Source organism: Saccopteryx leptura, chromosome 12 (assembly GCF_036850995.1).
Source record: "Saccopteryx leptura isolate mSacLep1 chromosome 12, mSacLep1_pri_phased_curated, whole genome shotgun sequence".
Classification (NCBI taxonomy): Eukaryota; Metazoa; Chordata; class Mammalia; order Chiroptera; family Emballonuridae; genus Saccopteryx; species Saccopteryx leptura.
Genome location: NC_089514.1, coordinates 43367267 through 43386248, shown reverse-complemented (window position 1 = coordinate 43386248; position 18982 = coordinate 43367267). Strand labels below are relative to the sequence as shown.

The window sequence follows — 18982 nt, the reverse complement described above, 5'->3', positions numbered from 1 at the left end:
ATTCCCACAAATATATGTTTGCTTCATTGTCTAAACATACGCCTGTGAAAGGTGGTGTGCAGGGCAAGCTCTCACAGGATAAAAATGTGAGCATTAACTTTGGATTTACCACATTGTTGAAAGCTCTGAGCATAAAGAATGTAAATGACTATTTTTCTTGCTAATCTACTGTCCCTCCAAAAGTACTTATTAAATTACAAAACATTTTCATGCTTAATGTACAACTACAAAATACTATCAAATATAACTATTATTTTTAAGCTTTTATTGCTTTTCTTCCTTCTGTTGACATTAGTAATACTTTATAATTACACTGAGTATTAACAGGATATAGCCAGATGCATGGTTTTATTTTCACTGTTTGAACTAATCTCTATCTAAACAGTTTAACAGTGTACTCTCTTTTCAGAAATATAACATGTGAAACTTAATGTTATCTAAAAAAATTCTGTCTCAAAATATAAAAACTTTATCCAATTTTTACATGCTAAAATTTCAGCTATTAAAATAGTCTCCTTGTTGAAAACCAGTATTTCAGGCTTTAAAATAGAAAACATTTCAAATTAGTTACTTTTACTTAAAGTTTTAGCACCTGAGAAATTACTAGACATAGAAAATCTAACTCGGCACCACCAAGAACTGGACTGCAAAACCTTATGGACACTTCTCAGGCTTTGCTTCACTTGACTCCTCCACAGCTGTGCCCTGCCAACTTCCTCTACCCTTCGGGAAATGCCCTCTTCCTCTGACCACTGGGATACCCCCCCACCGGGTATCTCCTGCCTCTTACCTGTCTCTTCTCAGGGTTTTTAAAAAATTCACTTTTTGCCCTTCTCATAAATATTAATATACCTCAGAGTTTCATCCACTCCTCTCTTCTCCCTTTCTCCTGTTAGAATAATCTCATCCACTCTTATGGCTTCAACTGCTATATATAAAAAATAACCCATTCCCAATTTTCATCTCAAGCCCGAACCTCCCATAAGCTCCTTATTGTTGCATATGGGACACTTCCATTTGAATATCCCAACATGTCAGTCTCAGTTCAACTTCCTTGATGTGCCCCCTGTTAGAATGGAAACCATCACATTTTACCCAGGTCAATAACCTGAGTGTTACCTTTGACTTATCACTGTCCTTCAATTCCCACTTCCAAACCTGCAGGCTCTACTCTCTAATCTCTCATAAGTAGGTGCATTGCTGGCCATTCCTGGCATCATCCCCTTTGCTATGCTCCCATCATTCCTTCTCTGGATCACTGCTAAGTGTGTCCTTTCTCCATTCCTGCCCTTCTCGAATTGATTCTCTACACCCTGTGCCCAAACTGATCTTTCTAAAATACAAATGGGCCATATGTCATATAATTCCCTGCTGAACTATCCTCAAGCGCAGAATCCCTAGTATGGCCTATGAGGCCCACTGGGTTCTGACTTCAGCTTTCTTCTAGCTTCTCATTTTCCATTTCTTCAGTCATACTAAATTTCTCCCAGTTATTAAGAAATGCCATGTTCTCTCCTGCCTCCAGGCCTTCCCACCTGCTGGTCCCCCTTCATCCTGGATCCTTCCATTTCGTACACGCAATGAAGCATCATCATGTCTCAGTGAAGAAGACACTGCCTCTCTTGTAAGCTCGCTTAGTGTTGCACCCACCTGACATCTGCAACTACAGCAGAGCAGCATGCTCCCAGACAGGACTGTGATTTACTCAACACTGCATCTCTGCTGTCTGCTTTGGTAAGTATTTATCAAATTGTTGGTGTTTTCCCCTTCTTTTTCCAACTTTCAGGGACACACATTGTGGAGCTGTTCCTGAGAAATGGCTCATTCAGGAATGTGACAGAGATGTCTCTGCTGCTCTGAAAACAGAAGTAGGTGACGATCACTAGAAGTCCCCAGCTGAGCGGCGGCCTAGCGGTGGTGAGGGGTTCCTCCTACTGCAGGGTCTGGCATCCTGATGGGAACGCATGACAACATTTCCTGCTCCAAAGATTTTAGCTCGAACTGATCATAAAAATTGCACAGTCATTTGTGCCTAGGATGGGGATGGGATATTAATATACTGGAACTCAGTCAAGATATAATACTAAATTTATTTTCCTGTCTTCAAGAAAGGTAGACTCACAAAGCCCTTTTTATGTACACATGTCTGACTCCACCAGAATATATACTTCTGACTACAGACCAAACCCAGATTGATTTTTCTATTTACGTCTTTCCTTATGGGTGGGTGGATGATCAGGGTTTGACTCTCGTCTTGGTTAATTTTCAAACAGAAGGCTTGAGTCAAGTCATAACTCAAGTCAAAGAGTACCTTAGACTGAGCCCCTAATGCTCAGTAAAGCAAAAGATAATAGACATGTCTAAGCTATCCTGAAGCTCAAGCCATCTATACCATACCATCAACTACATCTTTAGACATGAAAAGGAGTATAACTTATGATTAAGAGCTGAGCTCTGCAGGTCCAGTGACCCAGATTCAAGTCTCAGGATTGCTTGCACACCTTTGGGAAAATCACTCAAACGCTCCTAGCTTTAATTTCCACATAGATTACATCTTTTTTAAAGATGAGCTAACAAATGCAAACAGCTCAATGTCTGACACAAATAAGTATTAGCTACCTTTAATAATATTGCTGCCATTCCATCCTCTTCTGTTTTACAAGTGAGGCAAAGACCACTGGAGCTAGTGAGAAGGGGGGAGGGAGAACATCTCTTGGTTTTTCAGGTTTGTATTAAGTGCTATAAGATTGCCCACTACTGGGAGAGAACCAAGCCGTACTTCCATATTCCACTGGAAGGTTGGTACATGTTTGGAAGCCTCTAATGCCAAAACTTCTGTTTCATTTTGATTCAGAAGGAAGAGAATGACCTGCCAAACCACCAACAACTATCTGACCTGCAACACGTGAATTTCTCTGACAGGTGTCTCCATTCCAAACACTAACCAGGCCAACACTAGCTAGAACAGATGGCCCAGTTGGCAACATATGCACTTTCATCATTTTGCAGTTCCTCACAGGTGCTAGGAGTGGGTGGTATAACTCAGTGTTTTCTAATGTTTTGATAACCTTGACTGCTGTCTTTCCCATGGGCCAATTTTGTTCTGTACATATTTGTAATTTTTAATATTTGACAACTGAAGAAACCGATAGGAAAAATAAAAATGCTTTTCTAAAAACTGACCTTACGCACATATAATCATACAGCTGGCTCCTTCTGAAGCATCATTAATTTTCTTTCCCTTGAGCCATTTTACTCACCTACATACCATCGCAATGTTTGTTCAAATTCACAAAAACTGCTTGTAAGCATTCTCCACAAGCAGGGGTTTAATACTACAGTGTATTTAAAATTTTAAAAGTGTCCTTTTCTGAAATGAAAAGCTACAAAAATATAATTATGTCTCCCCAACAGTAGCCAAGGCCAAGCCCAGCTGCTCCTCATTGGTTTCACTTCTAGACTACACACAGATGGCTGACCCAAGAAGCAGGCAATTTGAACACCCACGATCACAATCAGAAAGGTGCACATAAGTAGAAAAGCTCATACCTCCTAGGTATAATGTATAAGTAACTTCTATTTAGAACCTGAAGAAAAGTAAAACACAAAGTAGAATTTTATGAAATATTTGACTTTATATATTTTTAAAGCTATCTTTAGCTATTCTTTTATTTTAACTCAATTGTGATAAAGATCATAGATTATTACCAGCATGAGATGACTATTTCAAATGTAAAAAAAATAAGGCACCAATAATTGTGTAGGCTGCACATATACAATGTCAATTCCATTAGTTAAAATTTAATGGAAGCATCCCTCCTTTACCAAAATCATTGTCATTACCATTATCATTGTATATAGGGGTTAAGAGCAACACAGTTAAGAGTATGAACTCTGGAGAGTGAAGCCTAGGTTCAAATCCTTCCACCCTTCCTAGCTGTATGACCTGGAACAAGTTGCTTAATCTCTGAGTTATTCAGCACTCAATAAATGTATTTCACTTGTTATTTCCAGTTACTTTGCACAGTTTACCAAAGCCTCTCCCAAGTTAAACAAACCAATTCTCTCCATTCCCATTTTCTTCTGGCTCCTGTCATCTTTCTTTTCTTTTTCATTTTCTTACTTCCTATTAAGTGCTCAATTCATTGCAATTTGGCTTCTGCTTCTACTAAAACTCATTTTATCAAGGCTACTAACCACTATTCCTCTTTGCTAAATCTAATAAATATTTCTTACTCTTCCTTCTCTTCCTTGACCTCAGGAGTATTTGACTTGTTGATCGTGTTGGCCTTCAGACTCTCTCCTTTGATTTGTGATAACGCTCTCTCCTGGTTTTGTTCCCTACCTCTGCCTGCTCCTTCTGATTTCCTGTAAACTCTTCTTCCTCAATAGACCCTCAATGGTTGGCATCATCCACATCCTCTGCTTTAGGCTCTTCCTTGTTCTGAAAACATGACCCTGCTATCTGTCCTTGCTTCCTTCCGGATCCTTGGTTCCTACAATTAACCACATACTCCTCGCTTTGTCCTCCTCCTCGGCCCTTCACACATTGACCTACTTGAAGTTCCCTGAATGTACCATATTAAATACTCTTTCTCAGACTTCCATATAACATTTCTTCTTTTTTGTTTTTAAATGTTCTTTCTCCTCCATCTCCTTGTCCTTCATATTTGTCCTTCAAAATTCATCTCAAGCATCAACTCATTCTCCAGCTATTCCAGCCGAGGTACACACTGTGAGTAAAAGAGTCATCTTGGATGACCCACGCTCAGTAGGTCTCATGGGCATAGGGACAAATTTTCCCCATGAAACCATAGCTAAATTAAAGAATCATAAACAAATAAATGATTGCTTTTGTTTTAAGCCCCTAATCAGACTGCAATCTATATACAAAATATGCAACCTACTAGATTATAAATTCCTCAAAGGCAGAATCATATCTCAAACCAAGATATTCCCGGTTCATGAAGCTCCCATGAATGAATAAATGAACCAGTCAATCAATCAACCAGCAAAACAATCAATCAACCAATCCATCAATAAAAAATTCCTAAATTAAGTACTCTTCCCTTGTTTTAATTAAAAGTATGTTTAAACCAAAGCACAAGAAAGTCAGCAAAATAAGAGAGAGGGATAAATTCATGCCCTGGGAGGAACCTCCAATCTAAAGCTCCAGCTCCGATGTGCTACAGTCTCACTTCGTCCAGTTTCTCCTGCACATTTCCATTCAGGTGTCTCCCCTTCTGTTATCTCCGTGAAGATTAATAAACAGAAACCGCATTTAAATTGGAGTTGTGAAGATATGTAGGGGGAGCTTTCATGCCCAACAACTCATCATCAATTACCCTAAACAGGAAAAGTATACTTTCCACCCCCAGCAGGAAGATGTTTTTCTACTTTATTACTCCAACAACAACAGGGAGGAACTTCTGCCCAGCAAACACCCAGCCAATGAAAACCACTAACCTCAAACTTCCAGTTTCTTCCAATGAACTCCTTTACAACAGCACCTCTGACCTCTCCCTTTCCTATATAAAAGAACATTCCTTGCTTTTGTTCTTTGTATTTTGGGAGGTTATTTTGTTTTTTTATTAATTTTAATGGGGTGACATTAATCAATCAGGGTACATAGGTTCAGAGAAAACATCTCCAGGTTATTTTTACATTTGATTATGTTGCATACCCATCACCCAAAGTCATATAGTCTCTGTCACCTTCTATCTGGTTTTCTTTATGCCCCTCCTCTCCGCTACCCCTTCTCTCCCCGCCCCACCCCAGTAACCACCACATTCTTGTCGATGTCCCGGAGTCTCATTTTTATGTCCCACCTATGTGTGGAATCATACAGTTCTTAGTTTTTTCTGATTTACTTATTTCACTCAGTATAATGTTATCAAGGTCCATACATGTTGTTGTAAATGATCCAATGTCATCATTTCTTATGGCTGAGTAGTATTCCATAGTATATATGTACCACATCTTCTTTATCCAGTCATCTATTGAAGGGCTTTTTGGTTGTTTCCATGTCTTTGCCACTGTGAACAATGCTGCAATGAACAAGGGGCTGCATGTGTCTTTATGCACCAGTGTTTCTGAGTTATGGGGGTATATTCCCAGTAGGGGGATTGCTGAGTCATATGGTAGTTCTATTTTTTTTTATAATTTTATTTTTAATGGGGTGACATCAATAAATCAGGATACATATATTCAAAGATAACAACTCCAGGTTATCTTGTCATTCACTTATGTTGCATACCCATCACCCAAAGTCAGATTGTCCTCTGTCACCTTCTATCTAGTTTTCTTTGTGCCCCTCCCCCTCCCCCTTTCCCTCTCCCTCTCCCCCCTCCCCCCGTAACCACCACACTCTTATCAATGTCTCTTAGTTTCACTTTTATGTCCCACCTAGGTATGGAATAATGCAGTTCCTGTTTTTTTCTGATTTACTTATTTCACTTCGTATAATGTTATCAAGATCCCACCATTTTGCTGTAAATGAACTGATGTCATCATTTCTTATGGCTGAGTAGTATTCCATAGTGTATATGTGCCACATCTTCTTTATCCAATCATCTATTGATGGGCTTTTTGGTTGTTTCCATGTCCTGGCCACTGTGAACAATGATGCAATGAACATGGGGCTGCATGTGTCTTTACGTACCAGTGTTTTTGAGTTTTGGGGGTATATACCCAGTAGAGGGATTGCTGGGTCATAAGGTAATTCTATTTTCAGTTTTTTGAGGAACCACCATACTTTCTTCCATAATGGTTGTACTACTTTACATTCCCACCAACAGTGTATGAGGGTTCCTTTTTCTCCACAGCCTCTCCAACATTTGCTATTACCTGTCTTGTTAATAATAGCTAATCTAACAGGTGTGTTTTTAATTATTTGAGGAACCACCATACTTTCTTCCATAGTGGTTGTACAACTTTACATTCCCATCAACAGTGGATGAGGGTTCCTTTTTCTCCACAGCCTCTTCAACACTTGTTATTGCCTGTCCTGTTGATAATAGCTAATCTAACAAGTGTGAGGTTGTATCTCATTGTAGTTTTGATTTGCATTTCTCTAATAGCTAATGAAGATGAGCATCTTTTCATATATCTGTTGGCCATTTGTATTTTTTCCTGGGAGAAGTGTCTGTTCATGTCCTCTTCCCATTTTTCTATTGGATTGTTTGTTTGTTTGTTTGTTTGTTGTTGAGTTTTATGAGTTCTTTGTATATTTTGGATATTAGGGCCTTATCTGTGCTGTTGTTTGAAAATATCATTTCCCATTTAGTTGGCTGTCTGTTTGTTTTGTTGTCAGTTTCTCTTGCTGTGCAAAAGCTTCTTAGTCTGATGTAGTCCCATTCATTTATCTTTGCCTTCACTTCCCTTGCCGTTGGAGTCAAATAAATAAAGTGCTCTTTGTAACCAAGTTCCATGAGTTTAGTATTGATGTTTTCTTCTATGTAATTTATTGTTTCAGGTCTTATATTTAAGTCTTTGATCCATTTTGAATTAATTTTAGTACAAGGGAACAAACTGTAGTCAAGTTTCATTCTTTTGCATGTGGCTTTCCAGTTTTCCCAGATCCATTTGTTGAAGAGGTTTTCTTTTCTCCATTGTGTGTTGTTGGCCCCTTTATCAAAAACTATTTGACCATATACATGTAGTTTTATTTCTGGGCTTTTTATTCTGTTCCATTGGTCTGAGTGTCTACTTTTCTGCCAATACCATGCTGTTTAGATTGTCATGGCTCTATAATATAGTTTGAAGTCAGGTACTGTAATGCCCCCGGCTTCGTTCTTTTTCCTTAGGATTGCTCTGGCTATTTGGGATTTTTTATAGTTCCATATAAACCTGATGATTTTTTGTTCCATTTCTTTAAAAAATGACATTGGAATTTTTATGGGAATTGCACTAAATCTGTATATTGCTTTGGGTAATATAGTCATTTTGACTATATTTATTCTTCCTATCCAAGAACAAGGAATATTTTTCCATTTCATTATATCTTTTTTGATTTCCATTAACAATGCTATGTAGTTTTCATTATATAGGTCCTTTAAATTATTTGTTATGTTTATTCCTAGTTATTTTATTTTTTTTTGTTGCAACCATGAAGGGGATTTTTTTTTTAGCTCATTTTCTGATGTTTCATTGTTGGCACATAAGAAGGCAATGGACTTTTGTATATTAATTCTGTATCCTGCGACCTTACTGTATTGGTTTATTGTTTCTAGTAGTCTTTTTGTGGAGTCTTTGGGGTTTTCGATATACAGGATCATATCATCTGCAAACAGTGAAACCTTTACTTCTTCTTTCCCAATATGAATGCCTTTTATTTCTTTCTCTTGTCTGACTGCTCTGGCTAGAATTTCCAGCACTTCATTAAATAAGAGTGGAGAGAATGGACAACCTTGTCTTGTTCCTGATTTTAGAGAAAAGTCCTCAGTTTTATGCCATTTAATATGATGTTAGCTGATGGTTTATTGTAGATGGCCTTTATTATGTTGAGATATTTTCCTTCTATACCCATTTTGTTAAGTGTTTTAAACATAAAATGATGTTGTATTTTATCAAATGCCTTATCTGCATCTATTGATAAGATCATATGGTTTTTGATCTTTGTTTTGTAGATATGGTGTATTACATTAACTGTTTTACGTCTGTTGAACCATCCTTGTGATTCTGGGATGAATCTCACTCGATCATGATGAATAATTTTTTTATTTTATTATTTTTTTTTATTTATTCATTTTAGAGAGGAGAGGGAAAGACAGAGAGAGAGAGAGAGAGGAGACAGAAAGAGAGAAGGGGGGAGGAGCTGGAAGCATCAACTCCCATATGTGCCTTGACCAGGCAAGCCCAGGGTTTCGAACCGGCGACCTCAGCATTTGCAGGTCGACGCTTTATCCACTGCGCCACCACAGGTCAGGCGAATAATTTTTTTAATGTGTTGTTGTATTCGATTTGCTAGTATTTTGTTTAGTATTTTAGCATCTGTATTCATTAGAGATACTTGTCTGTAGTTTTCTTTTTTTGTGCCGTCCTTGCCAGGTTTTGGTATGAGGATTATGTTGGCCTCATAAAATATGTTTGGCAGTATTGCTTCTTCTTCAATTTTTTGGAAGACTTTAAGTAGAATAGGAACCAAGTCTTCTTTGAATGTTTGATAGAATTCACTAGTATAGCCATCTGGCCCTGGACTTTTATTTTGGGGGAGGTTTTTAATAGTTGTTTCTATTTCCTCCCTGCTTATGGGTCTGTTTAGGCTTTCTGCTTCTTCATGACTCAGTCTAGGAAGATTGTATTGTTCCAGGAATTTACTCATTTCTTCTATATTGTTAATTTGGTGGCATATAGTTTTTCAGAGTATTCTACAATAATTCTTTGTATATCTATGATGTCAGTGGTGATTTCTCCTCTTTCATTTTGGATTTTGTTTATATGAGTCCTTTCTCTTTTTTCCTTGGTGAGTCTTGCCAAGGGTTTGTCAATTTTGTTGATCTTTTCAAAGAACCAGCTCCTTGTTTTATTAATTTTTTCTATAGTTTTTCTGTTCTCTATTTCATTTATTTCTACTCTGATTTTTATTATTTCCTTTCTCCTGCTGGTTTTGGGTTGTCTTCTTCTTTTTCTAGTTCCTTAAAATGTAAAGTTAAGTGATTTACTTGGGCTCTTTTTGTTTGTTCATATAGGCCTGTAGTGATATGAACTTCCCTCTTATTACTGCTTTGCTGCACCTCAGAGATTCTGATATATCGTATTGTTATTTTCATTTGTCTGTATATATCGTTTGATCTCTGCGCTTATTTCTCCTTTGACTCATTCATTTTTTTAAAAGTATGTTGTCTAGTTTCCACATTTTTGTGGGTTTGTTTACCTCTTTTTTGCAGTTGAATTCTAGTTTCAAGGCTTTATGATCAGAAAATACGCTTGGTATAATTTCAGTCTTTCTGGATTTGTTAATGTTATTTTTGTGGCCCAACATATGTTCAATTCTTGAGAATGTTCCATGTACACTAGAGAAAAATGTACACTCTGGCACTTTGGGATGAAATGTCCTGTAGATGTCTATCATATCCAATTGTTCTAGTGTTTCACTTAAGGCCAATATTTCTCTATTAATTTTCTGTTTGTATGAATGATCTAGAGCCATCAGCAGTGTACTGAGGTCTCCAAGTATGATTATATTTTTGTCGGTTTTTGTTTTTAGGTCAGTCAGTAGCTGTCTGATATATTTTGGTGTTCCTTGGATATATATTAAGAAGTGTTATGTCTTCTTGAATCAATGTCCCCTTTATCATTATGAAATTACCGTTTTTGTCTCTGATTACCTTTGCTGTCTTATAGGCAGCATTGTTAGATATGAGTATTGCTACACCTGCTTTTTTTCGGATGTTATTTGCTTGGAGTATTGTTTTCCAACCTTTCACTTTGAATTTGTTTTTATCCTTGTGGCTTAGATGTGTTTCTTGTAGGCAGCATACAGTTGGGATTTTCTTTTTTAATCCATTCTGCTACTCTGTGTCTTTTTATTGGTGAGTTCAATCCATTTACATTTAGTGTAATTATTGACATTTGAGGGTTTCCTATTGCCATTTTATATATTGCTTTCAGATAGTTTTGTATCTTGTTTGGTTCTTCTCTTTTATTTTTCTATCATTTGTTTTTGTTTGGTTGTAATCCATACTTATTTTCTCTGTTACTTCTTTTTTCAAGCCATGTGCTTCTGTGATGGTTTTCTCAGGGGTGGTTACCATTAAGTAATGGAAAGCATACAAATTATGTTCATTGTAGTACATTATCTCATGAGTGCTTCTGTTCTCCATCCTCCTTTGCTACTGTTAATCTTTGTCCTCTTCCCTTTTTTGTTTCTTTGTCACAGATTAATCTTGTTTTTATTGCAATCTTGATGGAGCTTTTACTTGTAGTTTTGTTTTGTTTTGTTTTGTTCTTTGTGTCTGGTAGGAAAACCCCCTTTAGTATTTCCTGAAGTGGAGGTTTTCTGGTGATAAATTCCCTCATCTTTTCTGTATCTGTGAATGTTTTTATTTCTCCTTTGTATTTGAAGGATAGCTTTGATGGGTATAGTATTCTTGGCTGGAACTTCCCCTCTTTCAGAACTTTAAATATTGCGGTCTACTCTCTTCTAGCTGTAGAGTTTCTGCTGAGAAATCTGTTGATAATATAATGGGTCTTCCTTTATATGTTGTATTCTTCTTTTACCTGGCTGCCTTGAGAATTTTTCTTCATCATTGGTTTGTTTCAGTTTCATTATGATGTGCCTTGGAGTAGATTGGTTAGGGTTAAGATAACTCAGTGTTCTGTTTTCTTCTTTAATTCGAGGCTTTAGTTCTTTCCACAGGCTTGGGAAGTTCTTGGCTATTATTTGTTTGAATATGTTCTCCATTCCATTTTCTCTCTCTTCTCCTTCTAATATACCCATTATTCTTATGTTGCTCTTTCTAATATAGTCAGACAATTCCTGTAGGGCTATCTCATTTTTTTAAATTCGTGAGTCTCTCTCCTCTTCTCTCTGTTGTGCTCAAGTTGCTTGTCTTCTATTTCACTAATCCTACCTTCTATCTGACCTGTTCTATTGGCTAAGCCTGTTACCTCATTTTTTAGTTCATGAATTGAGTTTTTCTTCTCTGTTTGATTTGTTTTCATAGTTTCAATTTCCTTGGTGAAATATTCTTTGTGTTCATTAAATTGTTTTTTGAGCTCCCTAAATTGCTTTTCTGTGCTTTCTTTTATATCCCTGAGTATCTTTCAGACTTCAATTTTAAATTTTCTGTCATTTAACTCCAAGGTTTCTAAGCTATTGAAAATTTTTTCTATAGATTTTTTTCTCATCTATTTGAGCTACATCACTGTCTTTTGTATCCATAATATTCTTTTTCTTTAATGGCATTTGAGAGTGGTATTGTCAATAACACTAATAAGATAAAAAAAAATTTTTTTTTTGAGAAAATGCAGTGAAAAACTGAAATTATATTGTGCTAAGTGTAACAAAAATATGTAGAATGGAGGGCCTGGGTTGGAGGGGGAGTGACAAAGAGGCAAAAAACGAGGCAAGAACCCACAAAATGCCACAAGAAAAAAATATAGATCAAGAGTAAAATAATTTGTTTGTAAATGATGGTCAAATGAGAGAAATAGTGTAAGAGAAAAGGAAAAGAAAAAGAAAAAAAATACAGTGAAAAATGAGAATTCTATTGTATTAAGTAGCACAAAAACTATAGAATGGAGAGCCAGAGTTGGGGAAAATGCTAAAGAGATAAAGAGCAAAGTAAAAAGCACACAAAATGCCACGAAGAAAAAATTTGAATCCAGAATAAAATAATTTGTTTGTGGGTGAGATTGGAATGAGAGAAAAAGTGAAAGCGAAAAGAAGAAACAAAAAGAAAAAAAAACTGAGTTAAGTTCTTTGGAATGTAACACTCATAGAAAAAAAAAAGAATAGACAATGTAATACCTACGGGTAATAACGTTCAGAATGAAAAGAAAAGAATAAAACAGAAAGAGGATAAAATGACTAAGGTGGATGGAAAAAAAAAAGGGTAAAAAAATACAAGAAAAAAAAATGGAAAAAGTTATAAAGACTGGATTTTTCCTGGTTTTGAGACATTATCTTTTTCCTTTTTCTTTCTTCTCTCTCTTTTAGTCTGGTGGCATTGTACCCCAGGTTCTGCCCCTGTGGCACTCTTAGGCAGAGATCTGCTGTTGTGTCGCTATGGTGATGACATAAACTAGGCCTCAGTCCCATTGGTAGGTGGGGCTTGTTAGCGTTTGCAGGCTCCAACAATGGGAGGATTCGTTTTCCCGGAGCCTCTCCCCAAATCTCTCCTTCCTGAACCAGCAGCCTGGGACCCAGCTGTGAAGTTGCCCCAGCCACTGCCTGGAGAGCAAGAGGATCTAAGAGCTGCCAAATCCCCCCTCTATCCCCACTCAACGCAGGGTTCTGGGTAAAGCTTTGCCAGCCAGAGCCGCCAGTGTAATCAGGCAGGGCTGGGAGCTGAATGCCTTTCAGGTGTCTGTCTATGAGCCTCCAGGCATGTCTAGTATGCCTCAGCACTCCGTGGGTCTGCTCTCTAGAGGCTGTCTGCAAGCTGCCTGCGCACCCTTCCCCCTCCCACCACCACTACCGCAGTTCTCTTCCCCAGGAGTGTGCTTTGTTAGCCTGTATAGCTGGTGGAGGTGCTGCACCCAGACAGGTCTGGGTGTAGAGAAGCCGGCTTTCCTGCACTTACGTGTGCTATTATTTGGGAAGCCGGGATTATTCAAAATCTCTGGTCACAGCCCATGCAGAGAGTGACTACTGACAGTTTCCGACCCAGCCCCTCCATCTGGAAACGCAGGCACCCACGCCCAAAGCACCATGTGGATCCACTCTCACACTGCCCGCGCTCACCGACCAGGATACCGGGAATGAACAAGGCAACTGCTCGCCCACCTCTGCTGGGGTCTGTGGCTGGTGTTAGCTCCACATAGGCTCAGCCGTGGGCACACTCTCTCCTCAGCTTGAACGTCTCTGCACTAGCCCAACTTTTTCTGCGCCCCCAGCCCTCGCTTTCTCTTAGTTCCAAGTGAAAGCAGCCCTTGCTCAGGTCAGTGAGGAAAGCAGAATACTCCGTTCTCCATCTTCTTTCCTTCAGAGTGGATTATATATTCAGCCACCTTTTTGCCCAATCGTACCTTTGTTTGATGTATGTGTATTTCAGATGCTCCTGAGATGTTTTTCTGTCTCTAGTTGTTGAATTTGTTGAAGTTTCAGGGAGAGGTATCAGGAGCACTCCTCATGGTGCCATTTCTCTGGTGTCACTTGCTTTTGTTCTTCATACTTCCACGTGGTTCTCCATTAGACAGTATGTCCCAAATTGCAATTTATTCTTGTTCCATCATAAACCCATTTTGCTGGAGAAATATCTAAATGTCCATTTGTTTATGGTCAATACCTCAAACTGAACTTTTATAAATCCTCCAAACCAGAGCTCTATTTGATCATTCAGGCTATGTTATCATTGTTAATTCTCTAAATCCCAATATTATCTTTGACTATTCCCTTGAGCTCCCCATCAGTGTATATAGTCTGTAGTTCCCATCAATTAGGTTTGGCTACTTTTTTCTTTTTTTAATTCATCACTTCTTTTAAAATCCTTCTGTCCCTAGCCTAGTTCTGACCCTCATCACCTCACTCCTGTAATATTGTAATAGCATTGTGAATGTTTATAATTTTAAAATATCTTATAATTAAATTCATTGAGAGCCTTTTAGTTTCATTTCGATGTTATAGGTGTGTCCAAATTGAAGCTCTTTTATAAAAGAAACATTTGATGCCAAGTTAATTAGGTCTTTTATTTTTAGAAAGAAAATTGTCATTATTTCAATAGCCATTATACTCTTCCAAAAATAAATTATATTATTTGTAAGGGTGAAAGTAAATAGATCTTAAATATAACTTCTGCGAAGTAACTAAATATTAGAGCCTATTATTTAATGAGTTTTATCCATGAGTAGTGCCAAAGGAATAGGCGATAGGTGATGTTTGCAGTAGGTAAGCAATTCAAACTTGCTTTTATCTTAAAACCAAAATGAAGTAAATGGGCAAACTAAAAGGGAAAAAAGTAAGTTGGAACTCCCATCTATTTGGTATACATGAGTCCAACCTCTGTTAATAGGATAGGGAATTCATTATCCATATTAGAAAGAAATGGACAAACATTTTATGCCTGATAAGATTTTTTCTTTATGCATCAAATTCTTTAAAAGATATCCAACAGAAAGATATTTTTCATCACAGGAAGTTTGAAGAAGGGATTTATCTATATGTTAAAATCTATGAAAGCTATTTCCTGAGCCTGTACTAACAGAAACTAACCCCAATTAGCCTTTTTCAATCAGGGGATTATCTTTCATTTACAAATTAATGCACATGTTGATTTTGAGCTGTGGTGAATTATTTGTTTTGTGGGAACATGAAAGTAATTTTGATATTCAGAACAGAAAAAATAAACTAATTCTGATTAAGCAAATCCCATAAGAAACAGCTGAGATAAGGATAAGTGTTTATGAACTAACAATTGTGATAACAATTAAGGTCACTTAAACTTATCACTCCCTAGTGAAATGTCATATTTTTCTACCACTGTAAGAAATGTATCTCATCACCAATAATAATTCTACACTTACAACATATCTGTCTTCATATTAGGTGCTATCGAGTTTATAATAGACAGCTGCCGCCCGCCCTTGAACTCATTGCTAACAATCTAGTGGACAAGGAAAAATTAAGAACAGGAAGAAATAAATACATGTAGTAAGGCAATATACAAACTAAGACAAAACAATAAAGAAGACAATATGAAGACAAGAGCAAGATAATTTTTGTGTTTTGTGCAATGGTTGTTTCTATCTAGATTACTAATGAGGGGTCATTACTAATTAATATAGTCCCTTCAAATCCTCTACTAATTTCCATCTCAGGACCCTGGCAATGATTCATTGCCAAAGAGAAAGCATGTCAGTAGTGATACAGATAAAATGCTGAAGAGCTGAAATGGAGGTAGGGAGAATTCAGAATCTATTTCTTCTTCTAACTTCAATATCCAGCAACCTAGAAAACCTCACAGTTTACACCAATATTGGTATTCACCAATTAAAAGTTACATGGAAGTGAGGGATAACTAAATACCCTTTGATGGTCTTAAGTGGATCTAGGTGAAAAGAATAAAGTTGCTTAGCCATCTTACCTGAAAGGGTGCAGAATAGAAGTCTTCTCCTGACATAGTGAAGGAGAAAAAACCAAAATGTCAGTTGCAGGAGAGAGGCGAAGCTTGCATGGATGGGAAGATACTAACTAAAATGTTGACAACCAAAGGGAAATTATGTAAAGGACATCCAAACTGCTAAGAGAGGTCTGGGTCTTCTATGCAAAAATAAGACAAAAGAAAACTGAATGGAAAGTATAGCATGGTCAAGCTTTGTGGACTACTCTGGCTGTCAAAGTTGGAATGGGAGGAAGGGATGGGGAACTAAGAGTTGGGTATTATATGATTAAGAGGTTTTCATGGTCTGACATGAGATCAACACAGTCTAGACAAGAAGAACATTTACAGAATGTCATGTGGAGATGTGCTGTGTCTTTGCTCTAATTAAAGTGTTTTGTTGTATACTTGGGCATCATTGGTGGGAAGAGAAATGAATGGTTGGATTAAATGAAGAAACACCAGAATTAGAAAAGATCTATTTCCCTACTTTTGCCTTGGACATTCTCAGAAGAGTTCTAGGAAGAATATGGCCATCTCTCATCTTAAACACAGATATAAAATGGCAAAATAACTAAGGTCAAACTAGCCCACAGGGTCCTGGTAAAAACTCTCAGTGGCATGGATCAACTGTGCTCCTTTTGTTCCAGAAGCTAGTGGTAAAACAGTAACTAGCTTCAGACCTCCAGCATTTTCAATACGTTGTCCTGCCCTGAAGGGGGGTATAATACTTCCAGATATCCCAGAACATCATGAGAGTTCTCAGCTCATCCTCTGCTCTGTCCCAACATCTCATACAAATCTTTCCTCTAAATGCAATCCCCTAGTCTCCCAAACTGACATCTGGACCTGAGATCTTTTCTACCAGTTTATCTAAGAAAAAAAACACCAAAACAATAATCTGAGAACCTGGAATCAGATAACTGTTTATGGTATGAATGTACAGAGAGACACGAAGAGGACTCAGAAGGAACTGCTGTCCCTCGCTCACCTCACCAGGGATCTTCACAGCTTCTTCTTGCAGAGAAGGTTTGGACCAGGACCTCTAGTTGGCCAATGAAAGACATAGAGAATCCCAAATGCTGAAGCTAAAACTGCTTTAGTGTTTAAGTTTCCTTGATGTTAGTACATTAATAATATTTGGCATTTACTAATTCCATCTAATCACTTAAATTTTCAAACAACCACTTATTAGACATCATGCTAAAGAGATGGCTTCATTTTCTAAAAAAATTTTTTTATTGATTTAATTGAGGTGACATGTCTGCGGCCATACCACCCTGAACGTGCCCAATCTCACCTACTTGAGGTGATACTGGTTAATAAAATTATACAGGTATACAATTCCATAATACATCATCTGTATAATGCGTTGTGTGTTCACCACCCCAAGTCAAGTCTCTCTCCATTACTATCTATTCCCATCTACCCTCCTTCATCTCCTTTATCCCCTTTTCCTTCCTGCAACTCCCACACTGTTGTCTTTGTCTGTAAGTTTTTTTCCTTTGCTTCATCCCTTCAATTTTTCACCTAGCCCTTTCTTTATCCATTCATGCACTGATACAAACTTAGGTTGTTTCCATGTCTTGGCTATCATGAATAATGCAGCAATGAACATGGTAGTATAGATATCTCTTTTGAGATCCATATCTCAATTCCTTTGGATATCTACCCAGAAGGGGAATTACTAGACTGAATGGTCATTATAATTTTAATTTTTTGAGAGACCTCATATTGTCTTCCATAGTGGCTGCACCAATTTCCATTTCCATCAACAATATACATGGGTTCCCTTTTCTCCACAACCTTGCCAACACTTGTTGTCTTTCATTTTTTTTACAATAGACATCTTAACAGGCATGTGGCTGTTTCTCATTATGGTTTTGATTAGCAGTTCCCTGATCATTAGTAACATTGATCAATTTTTAATACCATGTAAAATACTATTTAGGATTAAAAAAGAAGAAAATCATGCCATCTGTGTTGACTGGGATGGACTGGGAGGACACCGAGCTAAGTGAAATAATCCAGACACAGAAAGACAAATCCTGCGTGATCTAAAATAGTCAAGCATACAGAAGCAGAGAGGGGGATGGTAGTAGTCGGAGGCTGGGGGAGGGGAAACGGAGGTGTTGGTCAAAGTGTACCAAGTTTCAGTTCCACAAAAATAAGTTATGGAGATTGACTGTATTTAAAAGAGAAAAATATGGCTTCAAAGTATACTAAGAAGACTCTGAGGCAGAGCCACTGCTAGCCTATGCTTGGCCTCTGCAGAAAGCAGGAAGACACACCCTCTGGAGAGATAAAGCCCGTGCCCCACAGCTTGGTAATCCATTTCTCTTGGAGGACATAGTCCTGCATCGAAGTGCAAGACTCGGCAAGCACAACATAAGCCAGATTTTAGCCCCCCTTGCCAAGAGGCTTTGTGTAAAGTACACCCTGCAGGTGTTCACAGCAGTTCTGCCGTCCAAATTCCAGCCACTGGTCTGCGTCTCTGGATGGCTCCTACTGACCCACCCTTATCCTTCTGGCTCCCTGGTTCTCAGACCCTGGGAGCGCTCTGACATTCTCACTTGGCCTGCAAGCCACTGACCCAAAAGCCAAGGACTCGGGGGTTGCAGTGCCTTGTTCTGCTCCCTTGTCGACCAGCCCTGATTATGACAAGGGAGAAAATACAGAAGCCCACACAGCCAATTATGCAGGCGATAACGTCAAGAATGGAGTGATAGTTTATTTATACCATCTCAATAGTCTAAGGACTGAGATGCCAGACTGTGTGAGAAGGTGAAAACAATCTATACTTTATGTCATGTAATAAAACACACCTGCTCTTCTGATATCACACCTTTAGGAGGTGATTTGCTTTGTTGAGCTACATGGGCATTTTAGTAATAAAGAAGGCAGCTGATTCCACCAACTGAAAACACTAACAACAGAGGCCTGAGAGTCTGTTGCTCTTAGTTCTCTTTTGAGAATGCTACCAAGAATTTAATGTATAACATGTGAGCGAGAGTCCACAACTCAAGGAAAAGGTAAAAAGCCCTATCAAACTGTATTCTTCTGATAGTCGAGAGGGTTAGCGAGCAAAGGCGGGTTGGAAGGCTGCTGAAGGAGCGTCTTCTCCCTCTTCCCACTCCTGTCACTACTGATAGGGCCAGGCTTCGACGGGGCCAGAGCTTCCTCCAGCAGGTACGACCTCCTTCCTGGGCTTGCCTGGGTCT

General features: G+C 38.1%; 1 protein-coding gene across 2 annotated transcripts in view; it reads right to left on the bottom strand.

Moving 5' to 3' along the window:
• The window catches only part of RELN (reelin), a 649217-nt gene that overhangs the window by 497733 nt on the left and 132502 nt on the right, over nucleotides 1-18982 (bottom strand). The gene's annotated exons all lie outside the window — the stretch shown is intronic.